Source organism: Macrobrachium nipponense, chromosome 20 (genome assembly GCF_015104395.2).
Source record: "Macrobrachium nipponense isolate FS-2020 chromosome 20, ASM1510439v2, whole genome shotgun sequence".
In the NCBI taxonomy this organism is placed as follows: domain Eukaryota; kingdom Metazoa; phylum Arthropoda; class Malacostraca; order Decapoda; family Palaemonidae; genus Macrobrachium; species Macrobrachium nipponense.
In genome coordinates, this window is record NC_061089.1 from 69,361,648 (window position 1) to 69,376,514 (window position 14,867).

At 33.2% G+C, this 14,867-nt stretch overlaps 1 protein-coding gene across 6 annotated transcripts in view; it reads left to right on the plus strand.

Annotated features, from left to right (window-relative positions):
• LOC135194854 (adenosylhomocysteinase-like 1) overlaps nucleotides 1-14,867 on the plus strand; it is a 284,838-nt gene that overhangs the window by 144,751 nt on the left and 125,220 nt on the right. The gene's annotated exons all lie outside the window — the stretch shown is intronic.

The following is a 14,867-nucleotide window of genomic DNA, read 5'->3' on the forward strand; positions in this document are numbered from 1 at the left end:
TTTTTGGGTTACAAGATAAAATAAGTATTTCCTTTATTCAATGGAATAGTTTTTTCATAAGACGCAACAAGTATTTTATACACGTGTGTGAGTATTTTTCCTGGTACATGATAACATGAATATTTTATTTACACGCGCTTGGGAATATTTTTTTATTATATAAGATGATATGGGTAATTTCTTTTAACATATGTGACTAGGTTTGTTTCTGGTGTAAGATGAAATGTGTTTATTTTTACACATGTGTGGGAAGTAGGTTTATTTATGAGATGAAGTAGGTGTTTTTCTAACACATGGGTGTAGTTTTTTTTTTGTAAGATACATGTTTTTTCACTTGGATGTGAATGTCTTCCTCCGTTGCATCGTATCATAGTGCATCGTACATAGAGAGAGAGAGAGAGAGAGAGAGAGAGAGAGAGAGAGAGAGAGAGAGAGAGAGAGAGACCTGACAAAAGTCATGTTATAATTTATTGTCCTTGGGTAAACGTAGTTGTGTGTGAGAGAGAGAGAGAGAGAGAGAACCATCCTTTCTGAGAAAGTCAAACTATTATTTATCGTTCATAAAGATGGCTCAGATTTATGGAGAGAGAGAGAGAGAGAGAGAGAGAAACCATCCCTTTGTGAAGTCAAACGATTATGCATTGTTCTTGAATCTGGCTGCGATTTATGAGAGAGAGAGAGAGAGTCGTCCTCTCGTCCTGACCCTGGGTAACTTACAAAAATCCACTTTTTTCTTTCTGTGTGGGAAAACATATATGAAGAAGTAACTAAAACCCGCAGTCCGATTTGATCTAAATGCGACAAATAATCCATGTGATGACTTAAGGAAGGTTTTTTGGTGTTAAAATGTGTGTTTTTTTTTATAGGAAATCAGGATAAGATGATGTCTTTTGTTTTTAATGTCTGGGGTTGTTGATGTTTAGGAAATTGTCTTATAAATTGTGTATTTATAAATGTGGAAATATATATATATATATATATATATAATATATATATATATATATATATATAAAGATTAAATAACTATATACACTTATTTTAGTCGTGGTGTTGAAGACGTGTTTAACATTTAAGAAAAATATATAGGAATATTTCAACTATTAAACATTAGTATAGCCATTAGCTTCATAGAACTTACATCTCCTCTTTGAGTTTCAGCTCGGATTAATATCTTCGTTGCTTAGTTTATATATATATATATATATATATATTATATATATATATATATATATATATACATATATATATATATATATATATATAATATATATATATATTATATAGCATGCACTAAGACGTTTGGTTAGAAATTTTAATATATAGGTAATAAGATAAATATATTTTTAGAACGTAATTAATAATAATATATTTGTAATATTCTTCTTTATTCGTGTAATTGGTTCTTTTTTTATTAAAAATTTAGTGAAAGATGTCTAGTCTTCATTTGCAACAAGTGTATCTTCATAAAACAAGGCGTGGACTGATCTCCAGCTCACTCGGGGCACGTTAAAATCTACGGTCAAGCACATTATTTATGTTTAAAATTTTCATCCTAATAAATAAATCATAAATATCCTATCATAAAATTCTTGTATCTTTTAACTTAAATGAAACACCCTTTTTTTATTTTAGATATTTTTAGGCTCTTCCATAGACCTTTCCTACCCCTCAACAACAACAACAACAAAAACAACCACAACAACAACAACGACGACGATGACATCAAAGTAGTTTTTTGTTGGCTTACTCCCCGAGTAAGTGAAAAACTCTCCATTCTATGCAATTTTTCGTCACTATCACCACTCGCTGTCAGTTACAAACTTGATCCAGTCCCACCTTCCACACCCACGAGAGAGAGAGAGAGAGAGAGAGAGGAGAGAGAGAGAGAGATCTGTTGAAAGTTCTTGTTATGTAGTCCTTGTTTTGTTGGAAGTCCTTTGGTATCTTGAAGGCCCTTATTTTAAAAGCCTTTGGTTTGTTGGAGGCCCTTGTTTTTGTTGGAAGCCCTTGTTTTGAAGTCCTTGATTTGTTGAAAGTCCTTGTTTTGAAGTCATTGTTTTGTTGAAAGTCCTTGATTTGTTGAAAGTCCTTGTTTTGAAGTTTTTTATTTGTTGAAAGTCCTTGTTATGAAGTTTTTTATTTGTTAAAAGTCCTTGTTTTGAAGTCCTTGATTTGTTAAAAGTCCTTGTTTTGAAGTTTTTTATTTGTTGAAAGTCCTTGTTTTGAAGCTTTTTATTTGTTGAAAGTCCTTGATTTGTAGAAAGTCCTTGTTTTGAAGTCCTTGATTTGTAGAAAGTCCTTGTTTTGAAGTCCTTGATATGTAGAAAGTCCTTGTTTTGAAGTCTTGATTTGTTGAAAGTCCTTGTTTTGAAGTCCTTGATTTGTTGAAAGTCCTTGTTTTGAAGTCTTTGATTTGTAAGAAGTCCTGGTGTTGAAGTCCTTGATTTGTAGAAAGTCCTTGTTTTGAAGTCATTGACTTGTAGAAAGTCCTTGTTTTGTTGAATGTCCTTGTGTTGAAGTCCTTGATTTGTAGAAAGTCCTTGTTTTGAAGTCCTTGATTTGTAGAAAGTCCTTGTATTGGAGTCCTTGATGTGTAGAAATTCCTTGTTTGAAGTCCTTGATTTGTAGTAAGTCCTTGTTTTGGAGTCGTTGGTTTGAAGTCCTTGGTAGAAAGTCTTTGTTTTTTGTTATCGTCATGGTTTTGGCGTCTTCATTTTGTCGTATTATTATTATTATTATTAATATACATTAAACGAACCCTATTCATATCAAACAAGCCTCCAGGTTTATTTATTTTATTATTATTATTATTATTATTATTATTATTATTATTATTATTATTATTAAATTATTCCCCCCTCAATCCTTCCAGAGAAGACAAAAACTTCTGATATACTTTAATACCATCTATCATGTGATGTAATCATTATCCTCGAAGCTCAGTTGGTCAAAATTAATTTACCAGGAATTGGAAAGACTTCATCGAATATGATACCACGATGTCATTGGAAGAGAGAGAGAGAGAGAGAGAGAGAGAGCAGAGGAGAGAGAGAGAGAGAGAGGAGTTTCATTTCTGTGTTTTTAATTTGTGATCTTGTTACGTGTGTGTGTGTATATATATATATATATATATATATATATATATATATATATATATATATATATACATGTATGTAGACCCAACTAGGCTATACCATCCCTAGGAGACGTGTTCTAACTTTTCTTTTCCGCCCTTCCCTTTCCCCCCTCCATTTCCCCCCCCACCCACCCTTCCAAATTTGATATCCCATACCTTTAGGCCTAACCCGAAAATAACATTACGGCGCCTATCTGGTAGACAACATTAAGATTCAATTGCTTATTCAATTGCTTATTCAATTGCTTATAAGCTGCTTATTCCTTTAGAAATAGCAGGACGTTTTGTGACTACATTTATAGTGTGAGGGCTGATCAGTGTTTTCATGCTTCTTCTTTTTTTTTTTTATTGATATACCAGGTTATCAAAATTCCTGAACAGTCTCAAAACCTGCAATTTTTTAAATACAGATGAAGCTTGCATATAGTTATTTTCATTTTTTCCTTGAAAAAATTTTTTTTTTCACTTCTCTGGAGGGTGATAGATGGAACTTTTACTGTCTTCACGTTTTTCTTTTAATGATATATTAGTTTATCAAAGTTCCCGAACAGTCCCTTAATTTTTTAAATACAGATAAAAGTGGCATATAGTTATTTAAATTAACTTTTTTTCCCTATAAAAAACATTTTTTTCAATTCTCTGGAGGATGATAGATGGTAATTATTGTTCCCCCCACCCCCCTCGTTTTTAATTGATATATCAGTTTATCAAAATTCTCGAACGGTCCGTGAAGTTTTGAAATATAGATGAAGGTGGCATATAGTTTATTTCCTGTAATTTTATTTTTCAAAAAACATTTTTTCAATTCTCTGGAGGATGGTAGATGATATACTTACGTCTTCATGTTTTTTATTGATATATTAGTTTATCAAAATTCCTGAACAGCCTGAATTTTTTAAAAAAATACAGTGAGTTGGTATATAGTTGTTTAAAATTTTCAATTTCCCCCCCCCCCCGCCCCCCCCCCCCCCCCCCCCCCCCCCATTTTTTTTTTCAATTGGTGAATTACTCTTGAAGGCTTCAGTAAAATAACTACTTTCAAACGCGTCTCTTTTTTGGTAATGTGTATGTGATAGTATATTAGTTTATCAAAATTCCTGAACAGCCTGAATTTTTTAAATACAGATGAAGGTGGTATATAGTTGTTTAAATTTTCATTCCCCCCCCCCATTTTTTTTTCAATTCTGTGAATTACTTCTTGAAGGCTTCAGGATATACTACATTCAAACGCGTCTCTTTGTGTAATGTGTGTATGTGCTGTATGCACACATACACGTGCATGTGATCTTGGTAATGCACCTACAAACATTTATCAGTCCATCCACTTAACCATGTGTGTCCGTCTAATCGTGTTTATTTTGGGAGACCATTTTCTGTTGGCCCACTTTCTGGCTATAAAGGGCCCGAATTACGTTTGCTTTTATAAATTTTGTTTTTTTTCTAATTCTTATTTGTGAGAGGTACCCAAATTATATTTGTAAATAATTTACTGAGTAATTTTCGTTTTTGAGAGGGGCCTAAATTATTTTTTTTAATAATTTACTGAATAATTCTTGTTTTGTGAGAGGGCCCAGATTATTGTTATATATAATTTATTGAATAATGTTTGTCTGTGAGAGAGCTCAATTTTTATGTTTTCTTATATAATTATTGAATAATTCTTGTTTGTGCGAAGGGGATAAATAATTTTATATATAATTTATTGAATAATTCTTGTATTTTAGGGGCCCAAATTATTTTTATATAATTTATTGAATAATTTATTTTTTTATAGGGCCTAAGTGTTTTTTTATATAATTTATTGAAAGAATTCTTTTTAAGAGGGTATTTGTGTTTTTATTAATAATTCTGGAACTTTTAGAGGGGCCCAAATAATTTTTTTTATATAATTTATGGAATAATTCGTTTTTAGAGGGACCCAAATTATTTTTTTTAATATAATTTATTGAACAATTCTCCGTGAGAGGGCCCAAATTATATTTGTTTATATAATTTATTGAATAATAATTTTTTAAGAGAGCCTAGTTTTTTTATTTAACTGAATAATTCACGTTTATGTCATAAAATCTTTTCAATGAACGAGTCTTTTAATTCCCTCAAATTGTTTTAAGAGGATCTAGGATTTTTTCTTATTTCACCGAATAATTCACGATTATGTCATAAAATCTTTTCAATGAAAGAGTCTTTTAATTCCTTCAATCAAATCGCTAACTTATAATTCCCCAGAGATCTTATTGTATCGCCGAGGTACCAAGCACATAGTAGCCCCCACAACAGTATATTCGCATTGCATCTGTCTTTTGTTATTCCGTCCTCATTCGTAATGCGCGTGATTGAGCCTCCAATGGCTGGGGGAGTAGGTCGTTTGAATAATTCATTTACTTCAATAATTCATCCGTCGTCTCTATCTTTTCATTAATACGTTTTTTGGATATGGCTTTCATAACTAGCACTTGCTCAGTTTTTGTCAGAACTGTTATCTGGTCATTTTGGTCATCTGTGTCATGACAGGGATTATAGATTTTTATATATATCTGTCTGTAAGATACAGACAGTTACAGCAGTAGATTACACAGATATCTGTTAAGGTACAGATACAGTATTGTATTGTATTGTATGCTCTTTGTAAATTCTGTACCTACCCCGTAGGTTCTGTATCTTACTGATATCTCTGTAATCTACTGTATTTTTTATTCTTGGAGCTTTGTATGCTCTTTGTTGATTCTGTAGATACCCCGTAGGTCCTGTATCTTACAGATACCTCTGTAATCTACTGTATTTTTTATTCTTTGAGCTTTGTAAACTATATGTTAATTCTTTAGATCCTTCCGTAAGTCCTGTATATTACAGATATCTCTGTAATCTACTGTATTTTTTATTCTATGAGCTTTGGAAACTGTATATTAATTCTTTAGATCCTCCCTTAGGGGGATAGCGGAGGTGCACTGTAGGCATTAGTTAAGGCTCTTTTTTTTTTTTCCTTTTACTGTACCTCCTTTCATATTCTCTTCTCTTCCATCTTCGTTCCCACCTTCTCCCAACAGTTGATTCGTAGTGTAACTGCTTTGAGGTTTTCCTCCTGTTACACCTCTCAAACTTTTCTACTGAATGACCTCATAGGTCCCAGTGCTTGCTAAATTCTACATTTAATTTAGGAATTCTTTAGATATTTTGGTCTCCTGTATCAAGAGAAGGGTTGTAAATGGTTCTGTAACTGCATCTGTCCTGTATCTTGGAGATGTAATCTACTGTAGTTTTTTATTCTATGAGCTTGGAAACTGTATGTTAAGCACTGTATACTGTACTTAAATTAACGTTGCTCTCTTTTGTCAAGACAGGGATTGGTAATATTTTGATAAGAAGAGAGAAACTTCTACACAAAATAAACGCGGCTGAAATAGCCATTATTTTCAAAAACAACAACAACAACAAGAGGAATAATAATAATCATAACATAATAATAATAAGAATATAATAATAATAATATTATATAATATTAATAATTAATAATCTATCTCGAGAGTTTATATAATGTTGTAAGGGGTCCACAATAATAAAAAAAAAAATATTGCGAGTTCGTGTATAATTTAAATTATACACGAACTCGCAACATTTTTCATTATTGTGGACCTCTTAGAACAAACAAACAAAATAAAAATAATAATAAATGTCAAAATCGCGTATATTTGAAACAGCATTACCTGCCATTTTTCTTTATCTGGAATCGAATTCGACTAATCATTCAAGCTGTCAAAATATCCTAAGTTGCAATTCGGATTGGCATTGCCTACTGTACCCCGTGAAGCACGTCCAACAATGTTTTGAGGGCGGGGGCGGGGGCGGCAGGGCACGGGGGAGAACAGTTGGATGGTTCTGGAATCGCTGGAATTGTCGGAATTCCCGAGAACGGACTGGGAGCAAGAAGGGGTTCCCACCAAGTTCCTGGGAAGAAGTTTGCCGAAAAGAGTGACACAGGTATCGGACGGAAGCTCTCGACTTGCAATCGATAGATAGACTGATAGATAGATAGATATGATAGGTGAAAAGGTCCCAGGGGGAAAAGAAAGTTTGGCTCTCTCTCTCTCTCTCTCTCTCTCTCTCTCTCTCTCTCTCTCTCTCTCTCTCTCTCTCTCTCTTTGAGAGTTGTGTTTGGGGTAAGATTGATTGTCGAAGTGTGAAAGAGAAAAATTTTTTTTTGCTCTCTCTCTCTCTCTCTTCTCTCTCTCTCTCTCTCGTCTCTCTCTCTCTCTCTCTCTCTCTCTCTCTCATGTATCGGACAAGACAATATTGGAAGTGTAATATATATAAAAACCTCGGATGGCCTAATAAGCCTTTGAGAACGTCCTAATCCTTGTATAACTCTCTCTCTCTATCTCTCTCTCTCTCTCTCTCTTCTCTACTCTCCTCTCTCTCTCTCTTTCTGTATATATAGTGTATATATATATATATATGATATCTATACTATGTATGTATCACACATATCCACAGGTGAAAAATAAGAGACAGGGTGTAGGTCCTGACCGGTTTCGGCTTTATTTTCAAGCCATTGACAAAGGCTTGAAAATAAAGCCGAAACCGGTCAGGACCTACACCCTGTCTCTTATTTTTCACCTGTGGATATGTGTGATAAATGAATCACGTGCTAAAGTGATTATAATTATCATATATTATATATATAACAAAAAAAAAAAATATATATATATATATATATATATATCTATATATATATATATATATAAATATTTATATACAAATAACTGTATATACATACATAAAGGAATAACTCCTGATTTTCGATGTCTCTGATAGAGATAATAGAGAGAGAGAGAGAGAGAGAGAGAGAGAGAGAGAGAGAGAGAGAGATAAATCCATCCAGGCTGTCTCTTAAGACTTGAATTTATTCACAAGATATTGTTCCCTGAGGAACCACTTATCTCAAAAACGCCAGCCTGAGGTGAATCGTTGAGGAACTATAAAGTTACTATAGATACATTAAAAGTCACTATAGATAGTCACAATAGGTAAATTAGGTTAAAGCTACTGTAGATAAAGTTACTATAGAGGTATTAAAAGTGACTATAGATGGCGTTACAATAGGTAAATTAGGTTAAAGTTACTATAGATATAAAGTTACTATAGATATATTAAAAGTGACTATAGATAGAGTTACATTAGGTATATTAGAGTTACTCTGGATAAATTCAAAATTTAAGTTACTACAGATGCATCTAAGTTACTTTGGGTAAATTAAAGTTACTTAGAAATATAGTTACCTAAAATTTAATTGAATCACTAAAGTGATGTCTTGAAAATTTGAAGTGATTCCCCGAATTTAAAGGAATTGCCTTTAACTTTAAGTAACGTCCTTTAATTTAAAGTAATTTCTTTAGAATTTTAGTTTTCTGTAATAGAAAACTTTGTGCAGGCTTTGTCTGTCCATCCGCCCTCAGATCTTTAAAACTACTGAGGCTAGAGGGCTGCAAATTGGTATGTTGAGCATCCACCCTCCAGTCATCAAACATACCAAATTGCAGCCCTCTAGCCTCAGTAGTTCTTTATTCTATTTAAACTTACAGTCAGCCATGGTCGTGCTTCTGGCAACGCAGCTCTACACAGGCCACCACAGGGCTGGCTGCGAGATTCGTAGGCCGCGGCTCGTACAGCATTATACAGAGACCACCCAAAAGAGAGATCTGATTTCGATGGACTTGATTTTACGTTGTGTAGATATTTTTTTTTTAAGTAATGTTCTGAATTTTAAGTAGCCGATTCGACGGGTCTTGTCGAGTTCTGGAATTTCAAGTTTATATTTTTTATATTACGTAAATGTAATATATTATATGTATATGTATGTATATATACGTATGTATGTGTGTGTTGACGTTTTCTCACAGATTATGTATTTGAAACTATTTAAAACAAATATATTTTTCCAGGCAAAACTAAAAGCCTGGTCAACCAATTGGCAGTGTCGTATCCTATCTAGGTCACCCCCCCCTCCCCTCTCCCCTCCCTCCTCCCCTCCCCTCCCCCCCACCCGGTCGTGTTCGTAAGGCAAGAGAATACATATGGATTACCGTGGAATGTATTCTCTCTCTCTCTCTCTCTCTCTCTCTCTCTCTCTCTCTCTCTCATTCCAGATTCTAAAGGAAGGAGGGACGGCAGAAGATTCTCTTATCTTTATTTTCTCTCATTTTTTGGTTTTCGGTTTTCTATTGTTCCTCATTAGATCGTATGAGACAGGAGTAGTAGGTTTTACGTCCTGTAAAAAAATGGATTTTTGCCTCTTAGTACACAAAGACTAGTTCTGGCTAATTCTCTCTCTCTCTCTCTCTCTCTCTCTCTCTCTCTCTCTCTGTAAGGAAGCTGTTTTTAATGTATGTATGTATGTTACAAGGATTAGGATGTCTCAAAGACTTTTTATTAGTCCATCCTAAGAGGAGACATCGTGTGCTCACTTATCTGTAGGAGTAGGTTTTACCGTGCATTCACAGTGTCTTCCTAATGATTTTGTCTAGCTTTCTTTTAAACTCTTCCACACTGTTGCTGTTTACAACTTTAGTTGGCAGTTTATTCCACGTGTCGCATATCTTGTATGTAAAGAAAGAAGTTCCCACAGTGGGATGTGTTGTATCTCTTCAGTTCTAGTTTCCATCCATTATTTCTTGTCTGGTTTTCGTTTAACGTAAATAGGTTACTGTCTACTTTTGTTGCGCCTTTCAGTATTTTGAATGAGAGAGAGAGAGAGAGAGAGAGAGAGAGAGAGAGAGAGAGAGAGAGAAGAGAGAGAGAGGAAGGGGTTGTTTGGGTATAAGGGAATATCCCTCTATTGGAAAAACAGTATTTGACCATCGGACCTTTGTATGATGGTCAGTCGAAAAGGAGATAAGCCGTTGCGATCCGTTTCTGACATCTTTAGATGTCTTTTGGACATCTTGGCGACATTGTGTTTTTGTGGACTTGAAAAAAATGGAAATAAACGTTGTTCGATTAAAAAATAATGAAAATAAAGTAATCTTGAATTTACTAAAAAAAAAAAAAAAATAAACATTGTTCAGTTGAAAAAAATAATGGAAATAAAGTAAATTGAAATGACTAGAAATAATGAAAATAAAAATGCTTTAGTGGGGTGAAAAAAATAATAGAAATAAACTTTGTTCGATTCAGAAAATAATGAAAATAAAGTACATTTGAATTGACTAAATAAATAAAAAATAAAAACACTTTAGTGGACTTAAAAAAAATAATGGAAATAAACTTTGTTCCATTTAAAAAAAATAATGAAAATAAAGTAATTTTAAGCTGATACTGTAATAATGAAAAAGCTATAGTGACTAAAAAATAATGGAAATAAACTTTGCTAGATTAAAAAAAGTTATGAAAATAAAGTAAATTTGATTCGACAAGAAAAAAAGAAAAGAAAAAAAGCTTTAGTCGACTAAAAGAAATAGTGGAAATATAATAAACTTTAGTTAACTGATAATATGATAAAAATAAAATAAACCTTGGTCTGTTAAAAAAAATATAAAAATACTTTAGTCGACTGAAAAAAAATTATGAAAATCAAATAAAATTTAGTCGAATAAAATCGAAAAGATGTGAAATATAATAGAATAAAAATATAAAAAATTTAGTGGTTTAAGCAATAAAATAAAAATAAACTTCAGTCAATTGAAATAAAAAGATGAATTTAAGTCGACTGGAATAAAGTAAAGAAAAAACTGTCGACAGAAAATATTTTGAAAATACTATGGTCGACTAAGAAAGATTAAGATGAACTTCTTTTATCATTATTTATAGTCAGCTAAAAGATTAAACAAATTTAGTTGACTAAAATATGTTTATATATATATAATTTTTATTTATTTATTTATGTGTATTATTTATATATATCAGAAATCTGAGAATGGCTTAGCAGGTTGAGCAGATACCAGTCAGGTTGGAATTACAAAACAATTCTTGTTATTTCATTGTGGTAGTTAGATATAAAAAAAATCATGCATATATATATACGTATATACGTGCTTATACGTATATTTAGTGTTCGCTTATGCACATTGTTTATGCCCAACGATTTTTAGTTATGTAATGAATGATAAACATAGTATATATATTTATTTGCATGTGTATATTTATATAGTCTGTACTGAAGAATAGAGAGTGTACATAGAGTAAATATTGTGTAGTATAGTGTTAATAGATAATTGTTTATGAGATGTAATCATTAGTAAATATTAGTAATCATAGTTATTTTTACTTATATTTTGTTTTAGAAGTTTGTGACTTGGAAGTGACTATTAGTATTATTATTATTAGTTTTTAATTATTATTATTATATTATTATTATTATTATTATTATTATTATTATTATTTTTCTTTTGTTTTGGTATCTTACTCACCGGCACGTTTTCTTCTTTGTGTTTCAGATTGTAAGTTTGATACGAGTCCCCCCAAAAAATTCCTCTTCTTTTGGTATATAGTAAGTTATTGGAACGGCTGGTAACCCATCCACTGCTTGATCTTTCCCCCCTCCCTTACTGCCTCTTCTTTTGGTATATAGTAAGTTCTTATTTTTTTATTTTTTTGAACGGTTGGTAACCCATCCTAGTGCTTGATCCCCGTCCCTCGCTTCATCATCTTTTGGTATATACTAAGTTATTTTTGGAATGGCTGGTAACCCATCCAGTGCTTGATCTTTCCCACCTCCCTCACTTAATCTTCTTTTGGTATATAGTAAGATTTTTATTGAACGGCTGGTAACCCATTCAGTGCTTGATCCCCCCCTCCCCCCGTCCGCTCACTTTGCTTCGTTCTGTTTGGTTATTTGTTTTGTTGTTGTTTGTTTGTTTGTTTGTTGTAGTTTGGCGTTTTGGCTTTATTTTCCTATTTATATATTATCGTATCTATTCATCTATCTATCACCTATTTCTTATCTCTGTCTATCTGTCGTTTCATCTAGCTATCAATTTCTTATCTTCTATTACTTATCTCTTATCTATTTCTTATTATGTAGTCTATCTATGTATTTCTTATCTCCTCTCTGTTTCTTATTTATCTATCTATCTATTTCTTTATCTATCTATTTATTATCTTTCTATCTACCTATTTCTTATCTCTGTCTTTATCTTATCTATCTATCTATCTATCTCATCTCTTGTCTATTTATCTATATAGCGCACGTTTAATTCCGTTGCAGTTTGGGAAGTAAGTATTGACTCTCTCTCTCTCTCTCTCTCTCTCTCTCTCTCTCTCTCTCTCTCTCTCTCTCTCTCTCTGTCTTTTGTGTTTAATTTTCTCTCAGTATTTTTAAGGCTGTTCACATGTTTATTCTATCGCTTATTATTTTATTTATTTATTTATTTATTTATTTGTATGTTTGTTTTTTATCTATTGTGGAATATGCCCTTTTTGTGGTTTAATTAAGAATATTTTTACCCTATATCTAATGATATATTTACTCTATTCGTTAAGAGAATTGAATATGAATGTACACACACACACACACACACACATACACCCTTTTCAATCATTGTGTCCAATTGAAGACAAAGGAGAGAGAGAGAGAGAGAGAGAGAGAGAGAGAGAGAGAGAGAGAGAGTTTTACTTAAGTTTTGGTGTAACTTCTGAAACTTTCATAATATTTTTAAAGCTTCCATGTGCAACTTTCATTGTCCTACTGGAACTTTCAAGGTGTCTTCAGAACTTTCACGTGAAACATCCTGGGCCATTCTGCGACTTTCATCTGAAATTTTCATGCGTGACTTTCATAACAGACTTTCATGGCCCTTTTGAGACTTTCATGGCGAAACACTCTCATGCCATCAAACTTTTTTCCTGATGGCTGAAATTCCAGAATGAAAGCCACGAAATGACTTTCATTCTCTCTCTCTCTCTCTCTCTCTCTCTCTCTCTCTCTCTCTCTCTCTCTCTCTCTCTCTCTCTCTTCCCAAAATGTCTCTATAAACTTACCAAAAACACCCATTCCAGATCGCAAGTTCTGGAATTCTGGAACTCCTCCAGGAGTGTGGGAATGGGTGATTCTCGGCCTTTGATTAATGTGTTTGTGCGTGTTTGTGTACTTGTAAGAAAACTGGATTCCAGGAAGGTGTTTGTGTCTGTGCGTGTTTGTGTATTTGTAAGCAAACTGGATTCCAGGAAGGTGTTTGTGTTTGTGTAATTTGTAAGAAAACTGGATTCCTGAAAGGTGTTTGTGTTTGTGTATTTGTAAGAAAACTGGAATCCTGGAAGGTGTTCGTGTTTGTGTGTGCTTGTGCATATGTAAGAAAACTGGATTCCTGGAAGATTGCTGTTGCTTGTTCCTGGTTATTGCTGTTCCAGTGAGGCCAGCAGGAGTGCTGAGTATGGATGCTGTAAATACCCGGGGTATTCCTGGTTGCTGTAAATACCCGGGGTATTCCTGGTTGCTGTAAATACCGGTGGTATTCCTGGTTGCTTTAAATACCGGTGGTATTCCTGGTTGCTGTAAATACCGGTGGTATTCCTGGTTGCTTTAAATACCGGTGGATATATAAGGGTTACCGCTAACAGCTCTGTAGGAAATTGTATACAGGACTGAATATTTTATCATAAGCAGAACACAGCCTTCTCAGAGATACCTACTTTCTCTCTCTCTCTCTCTCTCTCTCTCTCTCTCTCTGTTCTTACCTTATTTCACCCATTCGATATATATATATATATATATATATATATATATAATATATATATATATATATATATATTCTACATATACATATAAGTTTGTTTTCAAGGTTGGCTGCCACGTGAACTCCAACTCTTAAGTGCTTCTATAGTTTCGACTCGATTATGGTATAGTTCCGTAAGTTGTTATAGTTCATTAAGTACGTAGTAACTCACTCTGCGTCACGTGACAGATATGGAATTCACGGAGATGATGTGTCAGTATTTTTCTTTAATTCCCAAAAATTTATAAAGTAGTTTTTTTATTATTCCTACATTTTGTTTACACACGTAAACAGATCATCTTTTTGTTTATTCCCACGGTAGGTGGATAGAGGTTTGTCAGTGCCTACAGAAAATTAGGCCTACGCCGGAAACCAATTTCTCCAATAACCATATATCGGTGAGGTCTTTTGGGGAATAGATATATGAAGTAGATATATCTTCTCCGTAAATATCTATGATGATACTCTCCTAGATATATGTATGTGGGTGTACGTGTGTGTATATATATATATATACATATATATATATATATATATATATATATATATATATATATAGATAGTTAGAGAGAGAGAGAGAGAGAGAGAGAGAGAGAGAGAGAGAGAGAGAGAGAGAGAGTAGGTATATTATGGTAAAATATATATGGCAGTGTATACAGAAAAATCCAGAGAACTAAATACCCACTGGAACAAAACTAACTCTGCATTATCCTAATGGAAAGAAAATTACATTTCCGCGAAATAACGCATATGATAATATACCTGCCTCGCATTACGGTAATTGAAACGTGAAATAGGTCTATTATAATTCTTCCCGCGGCTTGTTGCATAGGCCTAAGAGCGAGATAAGAGCGTAAGCCTATACTCTTCTTCTATCAGAAGTAACCGACTGGTTAACATTGTTTATGGCTGTTGTTTATATGTATTTTTTTTTTTACCACTCCCTATTTGGCTACATTAGGACACGCCCACGAAGGGGATGATTGGTGGAAATCGCCAGTGGGCGGGGCTAGGGAAGGGGGTTGCGC